The following is a 27,300-nucleotide window of genomic DNA, read 5'->3' on the forward strand; positions in this document are numbered from 1 at the left end:
ATACTTTATTTTTTGCATCCTATCAACTGGCAGTACTATTGGAATACTTGTATTCATTTTACAGGAGAAAACAGAAATAGAGGGAATATCATTGTTTGTTTAAAGTCACAGAATATGCAAGTAGGAACAAATGGTATTCAAACCCAAATCTCTGTGGCACCTACTTTTTTATTCAGCAGTTAGAAAATGTGCCAGCCATGTGGGACAAATGGTTATTATCTGTTGTCATAGTCTGTGCTTCAGTGTAAGAAGATGTCCTTCAAGAATGCAACTGCAGTCCTTACATATGGGTTGTCCTGCCTCAGGCAGCCCTTCGGTCGGCCGGATTCCAAAGTCTGGGTCCGACGTCAGCTGATGCCGCCTCTTCCCCGACGTCAGAGCAGCTGGGGTATAAAAGCATCAGCTGACGCCATCTTCTTCAGTCTTTCTTGCCGCACGGTGCCCGAAGCAGAAGCAGTTCGCAAGTGCCGGTCGGCCACCTCCTGTGTTTTCAGATCCAAAGTCATCAAAAAGCTAAGTACCCCATTGGGGAACCTTTTCTTGCCTCAGCCGATGTCAGATAAAACTGCAAAAGTTAATAATTGCTTGTCTTGTGGTAAACAAATACCTCATAAGGACTTCCATTCTTACTGCCTTCCCTGCCTCGGCCCAGACCACGACGTCTCGGCCTGTGCTGCCTGTGCTTGCTTTAATAAGCGCACACTTAGGCGCCGGGCAGAATTTGCTGAAGACTTTTTTGGGGAAAATTACTGCTATATCATGCCGTCGGAACTTCCGACAGCACATATTTCCAAAAAACGGAAGGACCGGGACTGACATTTGCAGCCCACGACTTCCACCGACACCACGCTAAAGCCTACCGCGAGTGCATCGGTCTCTTCGGAGGCGGTAATTCTACCACTCCAGGCCGACGACACCGCTTTACCGCACACTTCGGTCCCGGAGGCTACTCCAGTGCCGGTTGTTGATTTTCCTCCTGAAACCGAAGCCCAAGATTTGCCTGACACCATACCTGTGGACAAAGTTACTCCAGCACGTGGGGCAGCTAGGCCTCCTGTGTCTATGTCTATTAAGTCCTACACACGGGCTAAGGCTGCCAGCCAGGCTAAGTCTCACCCTCCTAAATCCTTTTCACAGGGTCCCACTTCTGATAAACAGATCATGACTTTAGCTGCAGATCTAATTTCTTTAATCAGGGGCTCGCAGGCTCATCCAGACAGAGGTTCTCAGCCGCCTTCAAGCAAAAGGCCTAGGGTTGAGCAGGCAGATACCCTTTCCTCAGATGAAGCCTCTGGTGAGTCAGGCCTTTCAGACTCCCAGGAAGGATCCTTTCCGGCCTACGAGGATTCTGATGCTGATGAATCCATTCCCTCTGCCTCTCCTCCTGAGGATATTTCTTTCGGGGAAATTCTGCTTTCCATGAGAGAGCATTTTCAGTGGCAGGGCCAGGATTTCTCTGACTTCAGGAAAAGGCTTCGGACCTTCCTTAAGTTACCCCAGCACAGGCCTTTAGCTATACCCCCAGTGTTAGATGTATTGGATGATGTGTTCGCAGACTCCAGTACTTCTCCTGATTCTCTCCCTCCTGCTCCTGTCAAGCCTGACAGATATTACAGGGTTCCTGAAACTCATAAACATCTCTTTAAGGCCCACTCTGTTGATCTAGAGACTATTTCTCAGGGGCCCAAAGGAGTGGCCACTTCCACGGCCAAAAATCCTTTGCCCGCAGACAGGGAATCTAGGTCCCTGGAGAGGTGGGGTAAAAAAGTTTATACCTCATCCACCCTTGCCATGAGGGCACTTAACTGCCTTTTTCATATGTTTCAGTATCAGGATTTCTTGATGGATGATTTGCAGAAAAAGTTAGCCTCTCTTGAGCCTTTAAATAGAAAGGCCTTGCAGGATTTGGTTCATAATACTCAGCAGGTTAGCAATCATTTTCTTCAGTGTGGTTATGATGCATTGGAAGCTTCATGTAGGGCAGCTATGAAAGGGGCCGTCATACGTAGACATGCTTGGTTGAAAGAACAGACATTACCAGATCATGTTAAAGTAAAGCTTCTAGATGCACCTCTGGAAAAAGACAAGCTATTTGGTGCTAATGCACAGGGTGTGTTGAAATCAATTGAGGAAAAGGCTAAATCAGTACAAACAGTCAAAGATTTCCTCCAGGTCCAGCCACCAAGGTTCAGTAGGAATTGGCCTTCGAAGATTTGGTCCTTTCCAGACACTGACAAGTTCCAAAGGGGAAAAAACAGGCGTGCTCGAGGTAGAGGGCAATACCGAGGCTCCTACAGGGGCCGCCAATGGCAACCAACTAATCAGAGAAGTGGCGCAGGAACTTCTACTGCTCCCCAGGGACAATCACAATGACTTGACTTTGATACCGCCGACCAAGGCTCAAAGAGAAGCACCTTTAGGCGGAAAATTATCTATATTTTCAAAAAATTGGCACGTTTTTACAAAGGACAAATGGATTTTGGACATAATAGACAAGGGTTACAGGTTCCACTTCCATACCTTACCAACAAGACAATGCATGCCCAACCTGCCACAAAATCAAAGGGCAGAGGCACTCATACAAGTTTCAAAGCTACTACAGATCAAAGCAATAGAAAAGGTTCCTCCTCAGGAACAAGGCCAGGGATTCTACTCAAGACTGTTCCTTCTTCCAAGAAAAGAAAAGCAATGGAGGCCTATACTGGACTTGTCTGCTCTAAACACTTTTCTCATTGTGCCAAAATTCAAAATGCTGACGTTACAGCAACTTCTTCCCATGCTGGGCAAGGGGTCTTGGCTGGTTACTCTGGACCTCAAGGAGGCATACCTGCATGTCCCAATCAGACACAGCTGCAGAAGATACCTCCGATTTCTTGCAGGGTCAGGGCATTATCAATTCTCAGCATTGCCTTTTGGCTTATCTACTGCACCCAGAGTATTCACAAAATGCCTGGCATCAGTAATTGCATATTGCAGACTTCAGGGGATACAAATATATCCTTACCTGGACGACTGCCTTATACAAGCGGACAGCAAGCAAGCCTTGATAAGACACTTGGACTATGTCATTCACTTACTACAGGCTTTGGGATACACAGTCAACATTCAAAAATCAAGACTACTGCCATCCCAACAAATAATTTTTCTAGGAGCCAAACTGGACACAAGCTCACAAATGGCTTTCCTCACAGAAGAAAAGCAAGAACAATTACCAGATTACTTCAAAAGCCTAGCAAAGCACACCCAGATGACTGCAAGGAAAATCCTGCAGGCCCTGGGTTTCATGGCATCTTGCATTCTTCTGATTCCACTGGCAAGACTACACATGAGAAAACTACAATGGTACCTAAAAAGTTTATGGTCTCAACACAGCCACAACTTGGAAGCAATTTTTCCACTCATTCCATGTCTACAAAAGGAATTTTTCTGGTGGGCACAAGCAAGCCAGCTAAACAAAAGCATGTCTTTCAACAAACCTCAAGCAAGCCAAACCATTACATCAGACGCCTCAGATCATGGATGGGGGGCGCACATGGAGGGCAGATGCATTCAAGGGCAATGGACACCCCGAGAATTGCATTTGCACATCAATCAAAAAGAGATGTTGGCAGTGATTCATGCAATCGAGGCCTTCGGAAAATTTCTTCAGCAGGGCCATCTGCTAATAAAGACAGACAACACCACTGTTATGTGGTACATAAACAAGCAAGGAGGTACCCATTCTTATCCCCTCTGCAGACTAACAATGACTCTTTGGGAAAAGTCCCTGAAACTGAACATACAGTTGCAATCCCAGTTTGTCCCAGGCAAGGACAATGTTCTGGCGGACAGTCTAAGCAGAAACATTATGGACCCACACGAATGGATGTTGCATCCAGCCATTTTTTCACAAATAACTCATGCATGGGGAAGGCCGGACATAGATCTATTTGCCTCACACCTCAATCATCATCTGAAGAAGTTCTGCTCAAGGACACACCATCCTCAAGCCTGGAGAATGGATGCTCTCTCCTTCAGCTGGAATTCTCTAACAATCTATGCATTTCCACCTCTACCATTAATGACCAAGGTGTTACTGAAGATCAAAGCAGAACAACCGAAAGGCATTTTGATAGCTCCAGACTGGCCAAGACAGCACTGGTATCCATTACTAAGGAGCATAACTCGCACCAAGCTGTGGCTCCTACCTCAATGGCCTCTGCTTATAACTCAGCACAATTACAGGACTGTTCATCCCAACCTGCAAAATTGCAACTGACAGCTTGGAGAGTTCCATGACTTCTCCCCATATCTCTCTCTCCAAAAAAGTTCAAGAGATCTTGCTGGAAGCACGCAGACCTTCCACCAGAAAAACTTATTCAGCCAAATGGAAGAGATTCAACATCTGGAATGCCAACAGGGGTCAGGATGCATCAGTAATGAGCATCCCACAGATACTAGAATACTTGGCAGAAATGCTTCACAATGGCCTTTCATATTCTTCCATAAAAATACACGCTTCAGCAATTTCAGCAAAATACAACTGTGATCCACCTGTGTTTTCACATCCTTTGCTAAGACAGTTTCTAAGAGGGATAAAGAATATTAAACCTCCAAGAAAACCACCAGTGCCTGCATGGGACCCCAACTTCGTCTTGGAAAAATTAACTCTTCCTCCTTTTGAGCCAGCAGCATTTTCAGAATTGCAATTTCTCTCCTGGAAAACAGTTTTCCTGTTGGCAATTACTTCAGCAAGAAGAGTTTTGGAAATACAGGCCCTCATGGCAGTACCTCCATTTCTCATTTTCCATCAGGACAGAGTCTCTTTAAGAACCAATCCTTCATTCATGCCAAAAGTGATATCCAGGGTTTCTCTAAATCAAGCAATTCACCTGCCTACTTTCTTTCCCAATCCTCAAAATAAAGGAGAAAAGCTTCTGCACACTTGGGACATACACAGGCAATTGCGCTACTACTTGGACAGAACAAAGGCCAACAGAAAGTCTGACCAGTTATTTGTAGCTTACTCTGCTGGAGTACAAGGAAAGGCAATTTCCTCTTTCCTAAAGTTTACACATAATATACACCATGACAAATGTGAATTTTTGGATATATTGTTAATTAAGGACAGACAGAACAAGATCTTCATTTCAGCATTTATCGTAAGAAGACTTTTTCAAACTCTTTCCTTCATTTTCAAAGTTGCCATCCTTTATTTCAAAAGAAAAACATAATAAAGGGGCAAATGGTGAGATTGTCTAGGCTCATTAGTGATGACACCATTTATGAGAGAGAAATTAATAATTTAATAGATATGTTGCAGGAAAGAGGTTATCCTTACGATATAATGATTTCAATCAAAAATGATGTGGCGTTAAAGAGGTACACTATATACAAACCGATTTTAAAAACAGGTCTGCCCAATGTTAATAAGGAAAACAACCGAATGAGAATGACAAAACATTTGATGGTTCTACCATACAATGCAAATAGTCCCCATATTATGAATATTATTCAAGATGTTTGGTCAGGGGTACTATCTAATGAAGTCATTAAGGTTGTAGGTGTTTCACCAACTTTTACATTTAGTAGGGGTAAAAACCTTAAGGAAATCATGGAAAGTTTTGATTATCAAAATATGTACAAACACTCTAAGATGAGTAAATGTGGGCTTTGCAGTACATGCAAGTACATAAACAACGGACCTTATGTTACAGTACACAATTACAACAAAACCATAGGGAGTCCTGGTTTTGTTAACTGTAATACAAAAATGGTTGTATACCTTGCTACGTGTTTAAGCTGTACAAAATTTTACGTGGGTAAAACTATTAGGAAATTGAGGTGTAGAATTTTAGAGCACAATAGGGATATCAGGAACAGAAAAACTACAAATGCACTTTATGTACACAGTACTACTTGTAAAAATTTTAAAAGATTTTTATTTTTTATAATTGACAGGGTACCTTATAGAGAGACAGGTGGGGACGCTGAGACTCTATTAGAAGTGAAGGAATGCTTATGGCAGCTCAGGTTAAATGCGTCCAAGCCACCAGGTATTAATGAATACATTTCCCTGTCAAGTATTTTGAAATACAGAGCACAGATGATTTGACTAATTGTTTTAGACATCTGTTCTCTTTATTTTTGATACAAATTATAGTCAATAGCTAATAAATTTACTCTAGCACATAGATCTCATTTTAATTTGGTTTATCGATAGTGTGTTGTGATTTACTACTAGTGCAAACTGTTCATGTCAACAAATTTTCACATCTTTAAGATGTGTCTCTGTTTCATTTGGGACGCACTAAATTGTATACAAGAATGTTATTAGATTTGTTGTTAGATTTGATTTCAGTCTATCTTTGTAGTATCATTTTATGTGATTTTTAATTCGCAAAATAACAATGCATATTAGTACATAGATTGTATTTTTATAGGACAATGTGATATGTGTTTTAATAATTTGGGAAGATATTTTTAAGTATTAATGAGTTTGATTGAAACCTCATTTAGTTGTCATTGGTTGCTGGGGGGTGTGTTTATTACTCTTTCCTATTTAAACATGTGATTTTTAAAATGGACTACAACTCTGATGATGCCCTTACTGTTAGGGTGAAAGCGCTAAGTTGTGGATTTTTCGTTGCTTGTTCTCCTAATAAAGACGCTGGTTTATGAAGATTCCTGTTTGGTTTGTTGTTCAAGACCTTTGTGCTTTTGTTTCTGGATTGATCAAAATGGATTGGAAACTGCATCAGATTCTGCTACTCTTTCCATGGAAAAGGTGTGCCAGCCAATATCAGGCCACACTCCACCAGAGCGACAGCCACTTCCACAGCCTTTCTAAGAGGGGTGGCTACAAAGGACATTCTAGAAGCTGCTACATGGAGCTCCGTGCATACATTTTCCAAACATTACAACCTGCCTTTATATTCCAGATCCCGAGCAGGCTTTGCTTCTGCAGTCCTGCAGGGCATTTTAGCTACACCATCCTTATCTTAGATCCTACCACCCCCAGCTTGGCTATGGTATTCAACCCATATGTAAGGACTGCAGTTGTATTCTTGAAGGACATAGTACAGTTTTGTATCTACCATAAATGTAGATGTCCGATAGATATGCAACTGCAGTCAGGTTTTCCCTCCCTCCTACCCCTCTGTAATTCTCTTTTTTAGGGTCCACGCCCCCCCCCTTCATATTAGCTGGGGATATCTGTTATGGTGTATCTGTTTATTCCTGTTTTGCATGTCTGGAAATTTTATCCATTCACTAAATTTAGCCTTCCTTGGAGGGCACCTGGCATCTGTGGCAAGAAACACTGAAGAAGATGGCGTCGGCTGATGCTTTTATACCCCAGCCGCTCTGACGTCGGGGAAGAGGCGACTTCAGCCGACGCCGGACCCAGACTTTGGAATCCGGCCGACCGAAGGGCTGCCTGAGGCAGGACAACCCATATGTAAGGACTGCAAGACATCTAACACTGACTAAATCTTATATCACTACCTAATAGGAAGAAAGTAAAAATGGGAAAAAGGCCTCACCTGGTAATGGAATACCTTCAAAAGTCACATTAAACCATTAGTTAAGTAATCCATCACTATATATCTCTGATATAGTTGCATTATCCCCTAGGCTGATGATAATATCCTGAGTATTCCTGTTGTATCATCTAGAGTTGATGAACTGTGCCAGGTACTAAGTAGTAGCTGTACTTATGATGCTGCCTTAATGAAGATACTGAACCTTGTACATATCACCTGCATAATATGGGAGTCATTTCTGTTCTACTGCACTAATCGTGCTGGCATGTTCTGAATATGTCTGTAATATCTTAAATACATGACACCCTTATATTTTATACTGATCACATGCATGCATTTTTTTATGCTGCATATTGGATCATGTATTATCTTTTATACAATGACTGGCCATTACCATTCCAAAACGAGCATGCTGATTGGTCAGTCCAGCGTGCCTGTTGTAAATCGAGCATATACCAATGGAAAAAGTCACCCGGACTTTCTTCCATTAATATATGCTATTAAAATTTTACTTTTCTTTTCTTTTTTTTTTAAATAAACTTACAAAAAAACAGAGTTTAAACAAACCAGAGTGACAGAACCGAGACAAAGACAAGGATAATCAGGTACCTTTATACAAAACTAGAAAAACTTACCTAATTATCCTTATATTTTCTCTCTTCCCATATCCCCTGTTCATTTGAAATCTCCAGATTTCATTGTTTTAAGTAAAAGCAAACAAACAAAAAAGCAAGACAGATCTTCCTTTCTCCGTTGCTTCCTTTACATAGCACTGATGTACTGTGTAAGCATGGGAATGTAAGTCCCATACCCATATGCAGTACATCCCAGGAAAGCCTCAGGATAATGGGAAAAACACAGAAGAGCACCACGGCTCCATTATGCAAGGAAATTATTTAAGAAAAGTAACATTTTTCTTAAATAATGTCATTGTATAATAGCAATAACCCATGGATGGGTGTGGTTAATGCTAGATTTACCCATGATTGACTATGTTTGATCATTCAGGCTTCACTCTCGTGACTAAACCATGACAACTGTGGGTAAATTCAGCATTACTCACACACAGCCATAGGTTATTGCTATATTATTTACGGCATTCGTTGACAATGAAAGCTGAATTATGATACTGGCAGAAAATAATCAAATTTTAGTAAAAAAGCATAGACAGACATATATGGGATACATTATTATTCATGGATACAAATAAAATGAGAAATATAGCCTACCTAATCAGATATAGCTCATTACTAACAAACAAAGCAATTCATGTAATAGCTGTACAGCTGATTTAAAATTGTTGAATTTTACTTACCAATAATAAACATTTGGATTACATGTATGCTTCTTTTTGATTTTTCTCAGAAATAAGAGCTTTACAAGTGAAATAAAGCAGTGTTCCAGGATATTATTTCATAGTTCATGTGGTAGAGGGTTTGATTACCTCAGCCCACATTTGCTTACTGTATGACCTTGTGCAAGTCGCTTAACAGGCATTACTTGGGGCCAAATGGTCCTCTGGAATGCAAGCCTATTAACTACCTATGAACTTATATATAAGAATGTTTTAAAAATGAAAAAAGCTTGTTCTCTGAATCCCACTCCTTGTAGAGTTAAGTCAGTGTAGCAGGGTTATTAGGTGGCAGACTTGTATGAGTCCCAAGCCTAGAGATGCTCCAGGACAGATTATGTCAGAAAAAAATCACATTTGGCATTTTTAAGCAACTACCATTTACCTTGTTGTCTTTTTTATCACTTTGCCCCCAGTCAGATTCCTACAACTACCCACTCTAGATGTTAAACGTTCTGGATATTAACAGGAACAAGCTGTCAAAGCCTACTTTTCTATAGATAAGAAGCCACCAGAATTCCTAATGTCAGGCTAACAGTGAGCTGTGAAAGGATCTCTGGAAAGAGGAAAATCAACTAGAGAAGAAACTGTGGTCAGTCTGGCCAGTTCGTAGAGCTTACATTATGTTTCCTTCCCTACCTTTCCCCATATTAGCGCAAAGCCTGATTTATTCAAAATTCCCTTAAGGAGATCAAATCCAGAATTAAAATCTAAATTTTTCTATATCTGCAATTAGCCTAGTGTGACCAAAATGAAGTCCATCAAAATGCAAAATGTTCCTGTTATAAATCCTGATTTATATAGGGATGTAATCAGTAATGGAATCTTAAATTTAGGTTTTCCATACAGTTCTAAAATCAATCATATACATAGATTCCATACTACACTTCTAAAATGTCTAATTCATTCTAATGACAGTATATTAGTATTTTTTTGGGGGTGCTTCTCCCTCCATGCCTAATGACGATCAGCCATCCACCCCCATCAGTCTTGAGCCCATTCATTATGCCAACTGGAGCTGTTATTCAAGGAGCTAAGAAAGCTGCTGGCACACTCATCTGCTTCTGCTAATGCTGACAACAAAGTTGATTGTATCAGGCCTAGGCCATAATCTCATCCCACCCCTGGTTATTGGCATGGGCATGTGTGGCATAACTAGGTCCTCCATGTATATGCATGCTTCACTTGCATAATAAAGAGGGTTACTTTTACTTACTTGGTAGAACCACACCCATGTCACTGGTCCTGGATATCTTTCTGTACCTTCCCATACTGATGATCAGTTGATGGGAACCAGTAATCCCCATCACTCCAAGGATAGGTGAGACAACACTGGCAACTAAATCCCACCCTCTTCCATCCCACTGCTTCTGCACTTAAGTTACTAAAGAAACTCAGGCCAAATGGAACATAATCAGGATTTTATCTGTTTCTGCCAATGAGCTGTGGGGAATTATTAATTCTAATTGTATGTCAGCAGTTTGAAACATTTATTTCAGTAACAAGGAGATGTATATTTTTGACTTTCTTGGAGGTGAAGGAACTGAGTACACAGTTAAATAAGAATGCCAAGAATCATGCAGGCAATGTGTGTTTGCCTTCACACACAAACACTCATACACGCACTTACTCTGTGTGTTTTCACAATGATCTTGATTACAAATTAATTTTTATTATTATGAGACAGTTAAAGATTTGTCATTGTATTTCATACTTGGGTATTACTGAATGCAGAAAAGGAATGCTCACATGATAGTAAGATTAGTAGTCTGTCTGCATTTATGGCTGCACTTTGTAAGTGACCCTTGGTATAATTTCTTTTGTCATGGTGTGCGTGAAATATTTTACAAAGAGCATTAAATGAAACATAAAATTAAAAAGAAATACGAAAACAGGATCAGATCTAGTAGGAGTGATCTCGTGATAAGCAGTGTGACTGAACTCCAGTGAACTTCTCATACTTTGACATTCATATATGAAAAAAAAATCTAAAGGCAGCTCAAGCAAGGTCATGATCCTGATCTGTCATTGTTACATGGTGACAGGATACTAAGATGAAGTCAGTTAAAGGGAATGTTTGCAAATGCTACACAAGAACCAAACGTGTCTTATCAGAGCACTTTTCACATTTTAAGTGTGCTACAAGCTCATTATCTGTAAAATGGTATGAGGTAATGGAGAAAGGGACTGCCCAGTTTCTATTTTTCATGTAACTCAGATAGTCCTTGTGGCCAGTCCTTAACAAGAAAAGATTTTACCCATTTCGTAAATGAAGCTGTATATGTTTGGGTGTGTGGGGGACTAAAATGGAATTTGAACAGAGGATGTCTGGAAGTTACCAATGGAGTAGCCCTAAAACCTAAACTTTGCAGCAGTTCTAAAATATGAAACAAAATGGTGAAATTATGCAGCACTGTGAAACACAGTCCTTTTTGATGAACATGTTTTCACCTAATTTGCAGAAGTGTGATGGGTATACCATCATCAAGTCATGCTGGTGGCATTTATATTATACAAATATAGATAAAGGCATATGCCACTGAAGAACAGCATACCTCATTTCTCCAACTTATCTATTCAAGTATATACAGAGCAGTTTGTATAATTATTTTTTAATGCAAAAATATACTAATCGTGTAAAGGAAATACATTTTACAAAGCCTAATCAGGCAGGTTTATCTTATTTCAGACTTTACCACTCTCATAATTTCATTCTGAAAAATTTTGCCAAATGTTTCAAAACATGTTCCTTCCTTACCTTCTTCTTTGCAAATTCTAACTTCAGTCAAGATTCCTGTACCTGTAGGTTCAGAACACAATGTGTCAGCTCTATATTCCTGAGAACTTTCAGAATTTCATTCCTGGAAGTTTCCCTTTGTACTGTTCACCATGTGTAGAGATATATGCAAACAGCTAACACTGACTTTCACCTGATCAATCCTTACCTGTGCTGCTAGCATACCAAGATGAAGCTGCTTGTCTGCTCAGGTGATGTGGAGTTATTCTAAAATAATGATTTGAAAGGTCTACTGTAGTTTACACTTGTAATCTGGTTCATGTGTATTTGTGGGTCATATAGGGTCAGTCAAAAAACAAGAACAATGTTTTCTGTAGATTGATGCCATCTGTAAGGATGTGCAGCTGGCTAAACAGTAATACATGGCATCATCTGGGGGTGAAACATGCTGCTGGATACTAAGTATTTATTGGGAGGGTCAGTGCTTTATCTGAAGACAGGCATGCCCTAACCAACAGTGACATGGCTTAGTTCAGAAATGGATCCCAAACAGGCAGGTATCACATTACCCATTTAGAACATTGAATAAAAAATATGAACATCTTTTAACAAAAAGCAATGAAAAGTTCATCAGTAGTGTGAGTCTGCATCAGTGACATCAAGGGATAAAGCACTGACAATGGCCGAGGTGACCTAACTTCAATCAATGCCTTGGGCACTTGATGGTGCAAGTTAGAGAGGATAAGTGGTCTCATAGTAGTGAGGGCATTGTGGCAGACCATGAAGCATACAGACCACATCCATTGGAAGAGCATGGGAATTCCAGTATGCATACTGGGGAAGTCTTTGGCTCACAACAAACCACACTTTAGAAGCATTTGTTAGCAGGTGGGTGTAAGCATGCACTCACATGGGAGAAGGCATCATGGATCATTAAGTGATGCAGGTAGCTTAGGTGGGATTACGACCATATAAATATTCTCAGTTACCAGGATACCAGTGAGGGTAGAAGCAACCCTGGTGGATGGTTTCTCCAGGCAACTGTCAACCTAACAGATTACTGGTTATGTCCTTTGTACAGGATAATGAATAGGCTTTCTCGGCATCAATAGCCACTTTCAACAGCTGTGTTTTCTTACATTTTGTTTCTGTGGTGATCATCATTTTTTTATTAATGTTGTCAAATGTTCCCCCTCCACAAAACCACATTGCTCTATATCTATCAATTCTGGCAACAACTGTACCATTCTTTTAGCTGGTATAGACAAACACTTTATAATCATAATTTAAAATTTAAATGGTTCTGTATAAAGCTGTGTCTGATGGGTCTTTGTCATCCTTATGTAATACAGCCACCACAGCTTTCTTCCAAGATGTTGGTAATTCCCCTCCTATTAAAATACTGTAAAAGAAAATCTTCCTTTCTTCACTCCTAATTTACAAACTTCCAGAGGAATACCATCTGTTTCTGGAGACTTTCCTGAAGATTGATTACATGTCACTGTTTTTATCTCATCCCTCCCTGTCTTACCTGTTAGTTGTTGAGCCTCATCTACCTGCATCCTTGCCAAAATTAAGTTGTCCATAAATATTTCCATCCATGTTCCTTCTTGGTTTCCATGTTTTTCTACATTATAACATTTTCACAAAATTTCCAAAATATCTCTAAAACTTCTACAAGATCTCTGCTTATATTTCTTGTTATAGGCTCCATAAGTTTGCCAACAACCCTTTCTACTTTCTGCTGCCTAAGTCATTGTGCTAAAAGCTATTTTGCTTTGGACAGCAATCTTTCTAAACTCATGCATATTTTCCAGATACTCCCTTATTTTCTCTTTAGCACTTTGCATTTCTGCCTGTTCTTGTTCTATGATGTTCCACTTATTCTGCAATACTTTAAACTCTGTCAATCCTCTAAGTAATTCCTATTACTTCTTCACCACATCTCTTTTTCTTTCACTTCTGCCCTGTTTTAAATTCTATTTTCATTTTATCTCACTCACTAGTTAGAACTTCTGCAGATATTTCTACCTTCGCCAGTAACTCTCAAATAAATTTCCACTACCCATTCCTTAAATTCCTCTCTTTTTAACAGGTAGGTGGGAAAGCAACAGTGTCTCATTTTTACTTCATTACCCTGCATTTTTGTCTTAGTTTTTATTTGGGCATGGTCTAAAATAGTTATTGGATGAGCATCGAGCTGGCACCTCGGCGTTTCGTAAACATCTACTGCCAATCATTAGTGGACCGGAGTTCCGCTGTGGCAACCCCTTACCGGGAAAAGCCGAAAGACAAACAACAACAACTATTATGATAAAAAGCTACTATTCCCAACTATTATACATTTTTTTGAATGTGTACTTCCAACTTTTGTGTTACATGTACTCTACTGTTTAATAGGCTGATCTTTTATATATTTGTTTCTTTTCATCTCCATTTGAACCTATATCACATGTTCAAGACTTTTTGTTTTAATAAAAACCATCAAACAAAAAAACTAAACACATTTCAAAATACCCTCATCCATATTAACTCAGAGCAAACACACAAAACACTTTACCCTCCAGATAGGAGCAATTGCCCCAAATCAACATCTGCACTCACAGTCATCATCTAAACTGAAATGAAGTATACCCATGCTAAACAGGGGGTCTAGGGAAGTTAATACTGTAGGAAGAAATAGCCAGGGAATTGTTATGGTTAGACTTGTATAGGCCCCTAGGGCCGATAGCCTAGTACCAACCTATGAACCTATAAGAGCATGCTGCAGGTAATGTTCTCACTTACACTGTTTGCTGTTTGTCTGTTATTTCGTTATCTCTATTCCACTACCAGGTGTGAAAAATAGCTTGTATGCTTTCAGAAAACATTAACTTTTAGCCTTAAGAAAAAGTATACTGTCTGTCTTTAAATAAAGCTAAATTGTACACTGTTCTATTAAATACGTTAAACTATTAAGGCTGCTAGGGAGGCTGCTATCTCATATTCACTTCCCATAATTTCAAATTGTATTTTTCACTGAACTGTTTGCCATGGTACCTTTAAATTTTTCATTTCCCTCAGCAAAGAATACTCTGAACTATACATACACAGCTTGTCTTCATGGAAAAGTACTCAGCAATAAATCTTTGTAAATTTCACTTAGAACAGAATGTAGAGCTAACTTCAGCTGCAGACTTGTTGACTCACACTGAACATTTGGTAATAGAAAAAACAAGTTCATATCTTAGCAGATGTAAGAAAGTTAACATTTTTATTGTCATTTTTTTTTCTTATTTTTAAAGCCTACCTACTAAGAAAAAGCACTTGCTGGTAACTTAAGCCAAGGGCCTTAATCTAGACATTCACTCTTGTAAAAATAAGAGAAAATATAATGTTATATGTAATATAATCAGTGCACTTTTAAACATAACCCCCACCCCTGCAGCCCAAGATCACAGCATATTAACATTAAACTTGATTTTGTCTAGCCTTTCTTTTCTTGTTATACTGTAAAGCCTATATTTCTTACAAATAAAAAAGTACTTGTGTACTTAATATCTTTAACTGAACAGTCACTGAAAAGACTCTGCTCACATTTAAAGTACCCTGACAACACACTATGCAAAACTGCTTTACTAAATACTACATGCAGTTTATTTCATGGACTGTTTTATACAAATACCAATAAAATATTAGGGTTCAACCAAACACCATAATAATGGGCGATTTCAACGACCCCACCATGAACGGGGAAAACTACTCATATACCAGCTCCTTTGCTCAACACTTTCTGGAATTCATAAACTCCAATGCCCTGGATCAACTTATTCACACCCCCACCAGGGGCAACAATATCCTAGATCTAGTCATTATCAACATGAGTGACCGGTGTTCCACACCTGAAGTCAACACCTCATTGATCCGATCCGACCATAAGCTAATTACCCTAGATCAGTGGCGGCTGGTGACTTCAAATCACAGGGGGGCTGCAGGAGACAGCTGAATGGGTGGGGTCAAGGGGAAGGGGTGTGGTCAACTAGAAAAGGGAGGAGCTATGCACAAAACCACAAAAAACGAACTTTAATTAAATACGCTGCCCTGGGTGGCAAACCATCATTATGAAAGTCCAATCAAGACAAAAATAAGTGTAGAAGAATAAAAATATGTCAATGCATTGGCTGCATGACAGCTTACTTAATATCTAGATGGAAACAAAAGGTTGTGAGGCATGAAAAAATAAATTACTTTTTAAATACATTACTGGAATGCCAGTCAAAATCAAGTATAAGAAAAACCAGAAGCACTCAACTCAAACCACTTCTCCTTGCACTGCAGTTCTAATTATAATATATTCAGCTTTATTAAAGTATCAAGTAACATGCTGAAAGTAGAAATCTATGTGATGCCCCCACTTGTAAAAATGTTTCTTATCCAAAAAGACCTGCTGCCTGACAACTTGTTTGATGGGGAAAACACGATCAAAGTAAAAATTGAAAAACAAACAAAAAACAAGCTCAAGATAGATTGCTTAAAGGATTACTGTACAGGTTATGGACCACACATGATTGGCATTCTGTTTAGTTTACAGGTAAAGTCTGTAGAGATGACTGGAAGTCTCCAACAAGTGTAATGAGCTTTTTAAAATAATGGAATCCTGTCCTTTAATACCCAAGGCTTATACATTATCTAGTCAAGTATTCTCTGCATGGCAACAACAGAAAGGCTTTCAATGTTGGCAATTCTTTAACAGTATGCTTATTAAAGCTTACTTGCATCTTACAATCTCAGACAAGCTTACCTTATGGTCATTAAAGCATTGCAACTTAAACACAGCAACAGGCACTTTGAGTAATAAGCATAAATCTGAGTAATAAGCATAAATCAACAGTACAAAAATATGACAGAAACCAGACCATTCTGCAAAATCAAGGACAGATGAAAAGCCACTGTAGTACTTATGCAGTGTGTCCTCCCCATCCAAGGTAGACACAACTACTCCTTGCCTTGCTTGAACACATCCAGAGTCACTACATGGGGGAGTGGGGTGCAACAAGTATGTCACAATTTGAAATGTCTCTGGCTGACTGTGATGGCCCTGACACATTTGTCATACCTCTCAACCTCAAGAGCAAGAAATCTGGACAAAGCCATACACAGAAGTGGGACAAAGGCCCAAAAATAAGGACAATTTTTAAATATTGCTCTAATAAACTTAGAAAGATAATAGAATAGGTCTCTTGCATTAGTATGACTTTTCTGAAGGGTATAAAATCTGAAACTCAAATGTCTGTCATTTTCTAACTTCAGTCTTTCTTAAATGCATGGCAATGACATCCCTAACACACATGTAAACTTTAGCAATCCTAGTTTTATACTGACTTCAGCAAATACAATACATTGTGTGACAGACTCCTGCCTCACCAGATTAGTGGCTGTTCAAAGAACATACCTCTTCGATCTCTATTGCAAGAATCAGGGATAAAGTTAAAAATAATGCATGACAAAGACCGGCAATCAGGAAAAGATTTTAAATACCTCTCATATATGTAGAATATTCCTAGAAGAAAATGTTTTGAATTACCGTGCATTCTTTATAGGATATAAAGTCTAAAACTCAAATATCTGTCATTATATAGTAATTGGAAACATCAACAATTTGCTAATAAGCCACAAAATGTATGAGAAATAGACCAAAAATATGAGACAAAAGAGGGATATTCTGCAAAACCATGGATCATGGCCAGCTTTGTTCCACACAAACAGTATTCCAAGCTGCTCCATATAAATTACATTAATTCTGCAAAGCCAAAATTATATGCAGACAGCTGCTGTTATTCATATTCCCACAGAAATAGGCCAGCACGTTTATATGTTACACTAATTCACATAGAAAGTTACTAAAGCAACAGGCTTTGCATCAGCAGGCATTTTCTGAAGAAGAAAAAGAACAAGCATAGAACTCCAGGGTCTGGCATTTTAACTGACTGCAATCCTCAGTGGTTTATAAGGAAAAATAAACAAATGAAGACACAGAGCAGAAATATGAGGCAAAATCAGAATATTCTGCAACACTGTGGACAATTGAGAACTGTGGTTAGCCAACCATCCGCAATATCTGCTTGCCTGCCACATACCTCTCAACTTCTTTTTTCAATAATTCCAGACAAAGCCAAAAATAATGGGTATGGGACCAATAGTCAAGTTTTAAATATTGCTCTAATTCACTTAAAAAGGTTAATAAAGCAACAGGTTTTGCATTAGCATGCATTTTTGGAACAACAAGAAGTATGGAACTCTAATGGCTGGCATTACTGACTGCTTATAATCCTCAATATATTACCAGAAAAGCAATTTTTTTTTGGGGGGGGGCAGGGAAAAATAAAAGGGAAAGTCAGGGATACTCTGCTGAATTTTGAACAGTTGAGAGGTTTGCTTGCCAGTAACAATAAAAACTAAGAAAAAAATTACCTCACATTATCACCAATAGTCTCTTTCCTTTCTCTTTATGCTGCAAATAGTTCCTACACTTTAAAATTTCTTTACATCCTGATCCATATTGCCAATGATGTATCTGATTCACTGTTTAAGTAGATTGTGGGTAGGACAGAGCAGAATGCCAACAAATTCAATAGCCAAGTTTACAACACTACCACCCACACTCCCCAGACACTACAGCTGATTTATCTTCATACAGGGGCACTGCGTGCCATTTACTTATTTATTTTCTTAAAATAAAGAAACACCACATTTATAAATTAAGAAAGTAAGTGCACTGATAAATAAACATCAGAAAAGCACTCCTAGCAGAACAGTGCCTTAGGCAGACACCTAGTTTAGCTATGCCTCAGACAAGTCATGAGTACGACTCACAAGAAGGGACTCCATTGTCAGAATTTGGGTGCACATGTGGTGCCCACTTCTAGAACAGTAAATGATTAAGCTGTCATTAATTTTTGGGGCTCACTGTCTCTGTACCCCACTGTCAGCACATGGGTGACATAATTGTAGTAATACTGGACTGCTTGTGCGCTCTTTTTGACTATATTCCATCCTGGCATTTTACTATCTGCTAAGCTATCAGGTACATGGATTCAAATTTCTTCCTAGAGTTGCATGGGTTGTCCAGATCCTATAACCTCTGAATTTAAGTCTATAACCTAGGATTATGGGCTGGGACTGGTTTCATTTATTATTTTGGAGTACTGAATGCCAATGTAAATATTATAAAAAATGCTATGTTTTAAGTATTTTGATTTAAAATATTAATAATGCCATTAGATAACGTAAACAGCATCTAAATATTTTTTTAAATAAGTTGGGTAAAGCCATGTACTAGCTAAAAGAAAAAATGTCTTCAAGTTAGGTTAATAGGTCAATCTGAGACTAGTTGTATGATTTGTTCTTGTATGACAGAGGGATTTTTCTAAGACATGGATAAGCATTAAAATAAATGAAAACATTCATATTTTCAAAGAATAAAATGAAGCAACATACTTTGTAAAATTAAATATATAAGCAGCCTTTCAGTTGCACAAAGAAATACAAACTAAAAGTGTAAAACAGATAGCACATATATTAATTCAATCATCTCATTTAGTCCTGTCACTACCAGGCAGTAGACTAGTTAAAGATATATTTAAATTTCTATCTCTGACTTGCAATTCCAGACAGGAGTTACATACTTTTATAGACAATGCAACTAATAACTCTAAAACATTAACTTAACAGTATGGCAGAAACCATAACTCCTCACAGATCTCCTAAATACCGTTTTTAATGCAATAATATGTAAAAATATAAAATTAACTCACCTGTTGTCGTTGATTCCTGATTCCACTGGCACTAGCAGCAATAAAATCCACGGTTCCACCCGGTCCACCACAGACTGACTAGTCGTCTAATAAAATAAAATAATTTTCTCCTGTAACTAAACTAAACTGTCTTGAGCCAAATTGCCAAAAAAAAAAATGTTTTAAGTTTTAAACAGACACAAGGGAAAGATCAATGGTCCAATTCCAATGCCGAAAACCGACTGAATGATTCTCGCTCTTTTCCCAGCACATAAAGCCCGGGAAGAGAGCGAGAACCAATCAGCAGCATTTGCCCAGCAAGCACGTCATGACGTGCCTGCGGACGTCGCAGTCTGAGCCCCTTCCATATCTATGTGGTTTGTGAGTCAACCGCATAGATTTCTGGGAAGTTCTGGGCATCAGAATGATGCCTTCTTTGCTTCTCCGGGCTGCAATGTAAACATTGCAGCAACCCAGCAAGAATTTAGAAAAAAAAAAAAAAACGCTGTTGCGTTTGAAGCGCGCAATGCGCATGCGCGTAATTTCGAGTCGCGGACTCGAAATTTAAGAATTCACAGTACAAAATCAGATTTTATTTTATTTTTTTAACATAAAAAAAACTAAATAAACAACTCAGCTTTTAGCTGAGGGGGCTGCAGTCCGGCAGCCCGATGCCACGAGCCGCCCATGCCCTAGATAGCCACATCCTGCCCCCACCCCCCCACCCCCCATTAAGGAAACCACTGTAAAAAAATTCTCGAAAACCAACTTCATGCTTCTTAAGACAGAAGTGGTGAACTTCATGACACCCATGCAGATGGACAAAACAGTAACAACTACTGAATCCTACACAATTGCACTTTATAAGCACTTACATGAGTGTATGGATCGTGCTATCCCAAACAGAGCCAAGACGCTATCCTCTAAAAAAGGAAGCCAATCTGGTGGTCCCATGCCATAAACAAACTGTACATCAGAAGGAAGAAACTGTTGCAAAAGAGAGTAAAATCCCATGAGTGAAGGAGCTACCTGGTCAGCCTCAGTAAGAAGCTGCGATCCCTGATACAATCCTCCAAAGCTAGTTACGAAAACAAAATTGCCACTGATTCTAAAGACAACCACAAAGCATTCTATATCTATGTCAAGAATCTCAATGGCAACACTCAGATCTGCTCTGAGTTACAGCACAATGGCACTAAATATACAGACCCAACTGATATTGCCAACATCCTGGCAGGTAGGTTCAGTGCTAACTTTACCCCCTCTCCCCTCACCCCCTACAGAGCCCATCACTATACCGGAAGAATGCAAAGTTCCTGTAATCATGGCTGCACAGGTAAACAAACACACTCTCCAAAGCTAGGAACACAGCATCCATGGTACTAGACAACATCCCAGGCTGCGTTCTACATGAACTACAGAACAAACTGGCACCCCACCTAAGTACCATGTTCAATCATAGCCTCACCTCAGGCTTTGTGCCCGCTGAATGGCACACAGCGACGGTTATCCCAGTCTACAAGGGGGGAGCCACCACGGACCCCGGGAACTACCGCCCCCATTAGCCTGATGAGCCTGGTCTGCAAGGCCATGGAATGTATCATCATGGAACTTATAAACAAAGACATTGGTAATCTCTAAACTCTGGACCCCACCCAGTTTGGGTTTGTAAAAGGCAGATCATGTCTCCTAAACCTGATAGACTTCTTTGAAGCAGTCACCAAAGCTGTAGACGAGGGTAAGGTGGTTCACACAGCCTATCTAGATCTTGCCAAGGCTTTCGACACCATCCCCCACTCTGCAATTATAGATAAACTCACTAAACTAGGTATAAATCCCTATGTCACAAGATGGGTTGCCAACTGGCTCACTGACAGAACCCACACTGTGAAAGTAGCAGACTCCAATTCTGACCAGACCAGTGACAAGTGGAGTACCACAGGGTTCAGTCCTGGGTCCTCTCCTGTTTGGTATCTACTTCTCTGAAGTACAGGCTAACACAGAAGGTCTTTGGCTAATGAAGTTCACAGATGACTGCAAACTAGTAGCCATAATCAAAACTCCTAATGATGTGGACATCCTACAAAAGGGCCTCACTGAGACAGATGCCTGGTGTCAAAGCCATGACCTCAAGCTCAATGCCAAAGAGTGCATTGTCATCCACTTTGGTAAAAACTCTGTACCCATGAACTACCACATAGGCGATGGTATACTTAACACTGAAATTGTGATAAGAGACCTTGGGACACAGGTGGACAGTAGTCTCTCCTTTGATAATCACATTGCCACAGTAGTCAGGAAATCCTTCTACATGGCACACCTCATCACAAAAGGTTTCTCATCCAGAAAAAAAGAGGTCATTGTTCCCCTCTACTCATCACTCATTGGACCCATTATAGAGTACAGTGCCCCTTTTGGTATGCACCTCACAAGACATCTACAACAACTTGAAAGGCCGCAGAAATACCTCACAAGGAGGATTACCAGCCTCAAACAGATGCCCTACGCAGACCGTCTCAAAAAACTCCAGCTTTACGCCATCTCATATCGCGTACTCAGAGATGATCTCTGCCTAACATACAAAGCTATGTCAAACCCAGAGCTGTTGGACATGCTCCACTTAAAGAAGTCCCAAGCCCTCCGAGCTACATGCTCTAGGGACCTAAACCTTGTTACCACAATAAACAGAACATGCCAGATGGATAGATTCTTGTCCCAGAGACTTCCCATACTCTGGAATGAACTACCTATCTAAATTAAACAAAGCTCCTCATTAATACTCTTCAAGAAAAATCTTGATGATTGGATGGGAAATAGGAAATTCATCCTGGGGATCACTTCTGTGGCTCTGCTGGACAGTGGCACAAGAAACTAATTTTCTTGGGTGGCAAAAGCCAGGGTACCTTTTTGGCTGGGCTTGTATAGGCCCTAGGGCCGATAGCCTAGTACCTATCTATGAACCTATGAACCTATAAGAACAAAAGCTGTTTTACTTACAGTTACTTTTTCCCCTTTTGGTGGCATTGAAACATTAATAACAAAGTACATTATATGCTTTGCAGTCCATCCACAAGTTTAACAAAGTCAACAAAAGTCCAGCCTTTAACCACTTTTTCTTGCAAAGCAATATTTCACAAATGTGATTGATGCTTTGTAGTCTCCCATTTATTACCTAATCTCAGTGTTGCTGGTCTTCTTCCTGTTCATCTAAATCTCCCACCACCAGACTCTGGTTTAAGTACAAGGTACTTGATTCCTCTAGTCAACCCATGTGCTTTTTTTCTCTCTCTCAAGTGATTTCCTTTAGAACACTGGAAAATGTTTCATTTGTAAAGTCTCTATGAGCTTTGCAGTCAGAGAATGAGAAGCAGAGTCCCCTTCTATCTGTTAACATACTTTTGGTTGGATAAACTTTTTTATTTTCTCTTCTGCATCAAAAAGGTTTTTGGTCCACCAAGAAAAATACTCTGAAGACAAGACAACTGGAAACAGCAGCCGAGTTGCTCAACTGCCTCTCAACATTCCCTGACTGCTAGGATAAATATATTTCTCTTCTGCCTGGTGTACAATGAATAATTATTTTCTACAAGCACTCTGCTGTCTCCAATTTTTAATACTTTGCCCTTATGCCACAGTTTTTTTCAGGATCAACTCTTTTTGCTGGTATGATTCCATCTTTACTAATATAAGGCTTGGCTGCTTTCTCATAGCCAGGTTTGGGGCATACACTCAATGTGCCCTTTCATTTAACAAGCTCTGCTTTGGAACACCAGTCCAGTTGTTTATTTGTGCTTTCATAAAATTAATAAGTCTGTTCCTTCCAGTTGCTCTCATACAGAAGAAAATATCATTTTTTTCTGTGTGCTCTGTCTTCTAACTTTTTTGAAACAGTACTTCTTGAGAAGCCTCATACTCAACAATTTTTGTCTTCATTTCAGACTATGATTTTTGCAATTTTGTCAGTTTATTTGAACAGCTAGTTAAATTTTCTACTATTTTTTAGCTTTTTATTTGAGTTACTATAATCCTTCATTGTTTCTTTTATTTTAATCAACTCTGAGTACATTTTATTTATTTTTCCTATAAATTAATGAAAGCCATTTCTTGAACCAAAGCTGAAGTTTAAACTGCTTCTCTGCTGAACAGCTGCAGAATCATTCCCCGGCAATTTTTTTTCTTCACCTTTTCTGGTTGATCTTCTTTCAGGTTTTCCAAATTCTTTTGCACCCGGGCACCATACTCACTAACCAGTAACTACATTTTACTTAAAAAGAGTTTCACTGACACCTTATTTCTCAGTTTTTCTTTTCATACTAGAAGAGCTGAAGGTAAGCTGTTGGTAAGTGTGTAGCTATCTTGGAAGTCATTCACCAGTTCCACTATTGGGCTTTATGCCTTCTATTAAACCAAAATCCAAAGGTGCAGTATGTCTGCAAAGCACGTAACAGACTTGAATCTCTGGTTTTATACACACACACACACACACACACACACACACACACACATATATATATATATATATATATATATGTATATATATATGGATTCCATTCAGAAGCTCGAAATACTGAACTCTCGAATTTCAGTATTTAGAGCCCAAGAAGCCGAATCCACATAATAGCAAAAGTTTAGAAGCATGAAATTCAAAACCTCAAATACCGGAGGTTTTGAATTTTGCGCTTCTAAAATTCCGCTATGGTCATTTATTCAGGTAAGTGTGTGTGTGTTAAGGGGTTAGGGTAGGGGCTCTTGTGTGTGTCAGTGTGTTTTGTTGCTGTGATGTGTGTGAGTGCGAAGAGAAAGTAGCTTGTGTGGTGGTGTTTTGTGTCTGTTTGTATGTAGTGCGACCTCTGAGTGAGAATATTTAAGTAGGGGTGGGTGTGGGGGGTGCACAGGGGCTTGCCCCCCTGCTTACATGTAGTTCAGTGACTCTTTCTGTTTGTATGGTGGATGGTGTGTGTGTCTGTGTGTTTACTTGTGTGTCTGTGTGTGTGTGTGTGTGTGTAGTAAAACCGCAAAATTCAAAACCTCCGGTATTCGAGGTTTTGAATTTTGTGATTTTTAGTTTTTGTTGTTTTGTGGATTCGACTTCTTGGGCTCGAGATACTGAAATTCGAGATTTCAGTATTTCGAGCTTCTGAAGTGAATCCATATATATATATATATATATATATATATATATATATATATATATATACTTTGTTATATGATTGATTAAAACATAATCTTCTGTTACAATAAGTGTTGAGGTTTGATGATATACTTTCTTGTGAATTACCAAAGTGGAAGATGGATCTATGACCATTATGTGATAAGCGTACTGCTAAAATCAGTGATCACATGGTGATTACATGCAAACACCAGCTACAGGCTAGTCATGTAAGACCTTTGTATGGCTTCTTTAGAGGAGACAATGTGAAACTATAACTACGTAAGGAAGAAGGAAGACATAGCTTGCATCTCCTGCATCAGCCTGTTCACCTGCTTGTGAGATGGATTTAAAAATGTAATTGCTGCAAAATGAGAGCCTGTAAACAGACTGCAGAGGGGGCAGTGGGACACAAGAGCTTCTCTCCCATTAAGGAGTAGGGAAAGCATTTATTATTACTTAGTCAGACATGCCATCTGTGTTTTCAAGCTCCATAGGAATGATTGTGTACTGCAGTTGAGTGAACTGAATAGACTGAATTCAGATCACATTATTATGTGCATTTCATATATCTCTCTCTCTCTCTATATATATATATATATATATATATATATATATATATATATATATATATTCACAAATGTTTAATAAATTTAATATCTGCCAGAGAATAGACATCACAGCCATATTCTACCCATTGCATAATACATCATACTGAAACCGAACAGGACCTGTTTTATGGGAATACTCCAATAACTTATTATCAGTTATGCAAGAAGAGAAAAGGGGTAGGTCAAGGTTGCTGATTGTAACTGCAGAGGCAGTAGTTTGTTTGCAGTAGCTTCTGCTAAAAACAATCAAAAAAATTCTGAAATGCCTGTCATTCAGATCTGCATAAAAGATGATACTGCATTGAAGCCTTTCATACTGTACTGCGAAAATAAAATATAGATGAATGAATGACTGGAGATGAATGGAAGTGATAGAACATTTAATGGAATCTTTAAGTGTATTGTATGGATCTTGAGTTATAAAAAAACTGCCTGCCCCACAAGCACTTTGTTCATGCTGGTAAGCTGCCAAAAGTAGATGGAGCCGAGAGCTGAATCTGAGCCTGTGGGGACTCCCATGCTTTCAAAAACCACTGTTTCTTGGCTTCATTCCTGCAGCACTGATGAGTCTTAACTGCTTTCTTTGCAGATCGTTTTCTAAGTTTTTATGTGTGCTTAGAATTAATGACTATGTTAAGTACTGAGATCATGCTCTTGCATCACAGGGCTGTCAAAGCCATAATGTGGAACCACTTTTTATGACTAGAACATAAATGAAAGTCAACATTTTCTGTCATAACTTATGTACCTCTGATTTGAGCAATGTTTATATATCTGTTTTTGTTGCCTCAGGAAGTTTTGGTGAGCAGACAGTTTAGATGAAAATGATTTACATGTACAAAATCCTGTTGAATAGTGTTCCTGGTCAGTGTTTTCTAAACATATCATTCTAGAACTTTAAGAAAATCAAGGTGAATGTGTTAAAAATGTGATACTGCATAACAAGTTTTTGGGAAGATGTCATTTATGGCACAGAAACTTCCTAGTAAAAAGACATGGACAGAATAATCAAAAATGAAATTAACAAAAATGAATGAGTTATACTATGCAAACCGTACCTGTAGGTGCAGCTGAAAATATGGGTATCCCATTTGATGCAAGATGGCCGAATGTTCAGAAAGTACAACTTTACTGAAAGAATTATTGTTTGAATAGGGTTGCTGTATTTCCAGTTTGGACCTTGCCATGATATGCAGCAATCTCATAAGGGAATGTATTAAAATCTAAGGATCTATAGCCCCCTCCCTGCATGGATGTGTGAAGGGGGCTTGTCCCAACAGAAAAATAGTCCAGTCTGCAAAGCAAGTCAGTCATTCTATTTTTGATCAATTCATATTTTGATTAAATATGTTTCTTGCAACTGATACAGATCTGAAAATATTTAGTTATTTGGATGTATCTGTCTCCAAACATTAATTAAATTGCAATATTTTTTTAGACTTTGTGTACGCAGTGGAATAATGTATATTGTTGAAACTAAGTGCCATTCTGAGGAAAAGTAAATCAACAAAAGCACTGCATTTATTTTTACTTTATATTTGTTTACAAAGGTGGCACAATTATCACTGACCATTTGCAGGTATAGCCTGAGTGAAATAATTCACAAAGAAGAAAAAAAAAGAGATCAGAGTAAGCTGTACATACCAAAAACAGAGAGGAAAGTAACAATGTTACAGAAACTGTACAGCGGCAATTCTAACACTAAAAATTTCACATGACATATTTATTTGTTCATCGGAAATAAACAGTCTCATTCCCTTTACAGGGGCTAAGGCAAGAAGAAGGTCACTTCACATGGATGTAGGAAAGGAATTATATGACGAAGACCTATAGTTCCACATGAAGGAAACTGTTTAAAGTGAACAGGAAAGAGAGGTTAGGGGTATTCCTAGATTGGTGTGTCATCATTTTCTAAAAAGAGACTCAAAGCAGGCAAACTGCACTGACCTTTTCAGTGTCCAGACACAGGAAAAGGATCTATGAAGAGTTGTCCGTCAGGAGACAGTTCCTTACTGTACAAAAGAATTACGAAGTTTCACAACCAGGGCATGGGAAGTTACAAAAGATGGATGGGAAAATGAGTTGTCTTGTTGATAGGAGGACCAAGCAGAAAGACACAGATAAAAAAAAAAAAAATACAGAGGGCACTGCTAAGTC

At 39.0% G+C, this 27,300-nt stretch overlaps 1 protein-coding gene across 1 annotated transcript in view; it reads left to right on the plus strand.

The window, feature by feature from the left end:
* Positions 1-27,300, plus strand: part of LOC122811479 (dual specificity protein phosphatase 8-like) — an 80,646-nt gene that overhangs the window by 40,806 nt on the left and 12,540 nt on the right. The window lies entirely within an intron of this gene.

The sequence above is a fragment of the Protopterus annectens genome, chromosome 9.part0 (genome assembly GCF_019279795.1).
Source record: "Protopterus annectens isolate FY-2018-M chromosome 9.part0, PAN1.0, whole genome shotgun sequence".
Taxonomy (NCBI): Eukaryota; Metazoa; Chordata; order Ceratodontiformes; family Protopteridae; genus Protopterus; species Protopterus annectens.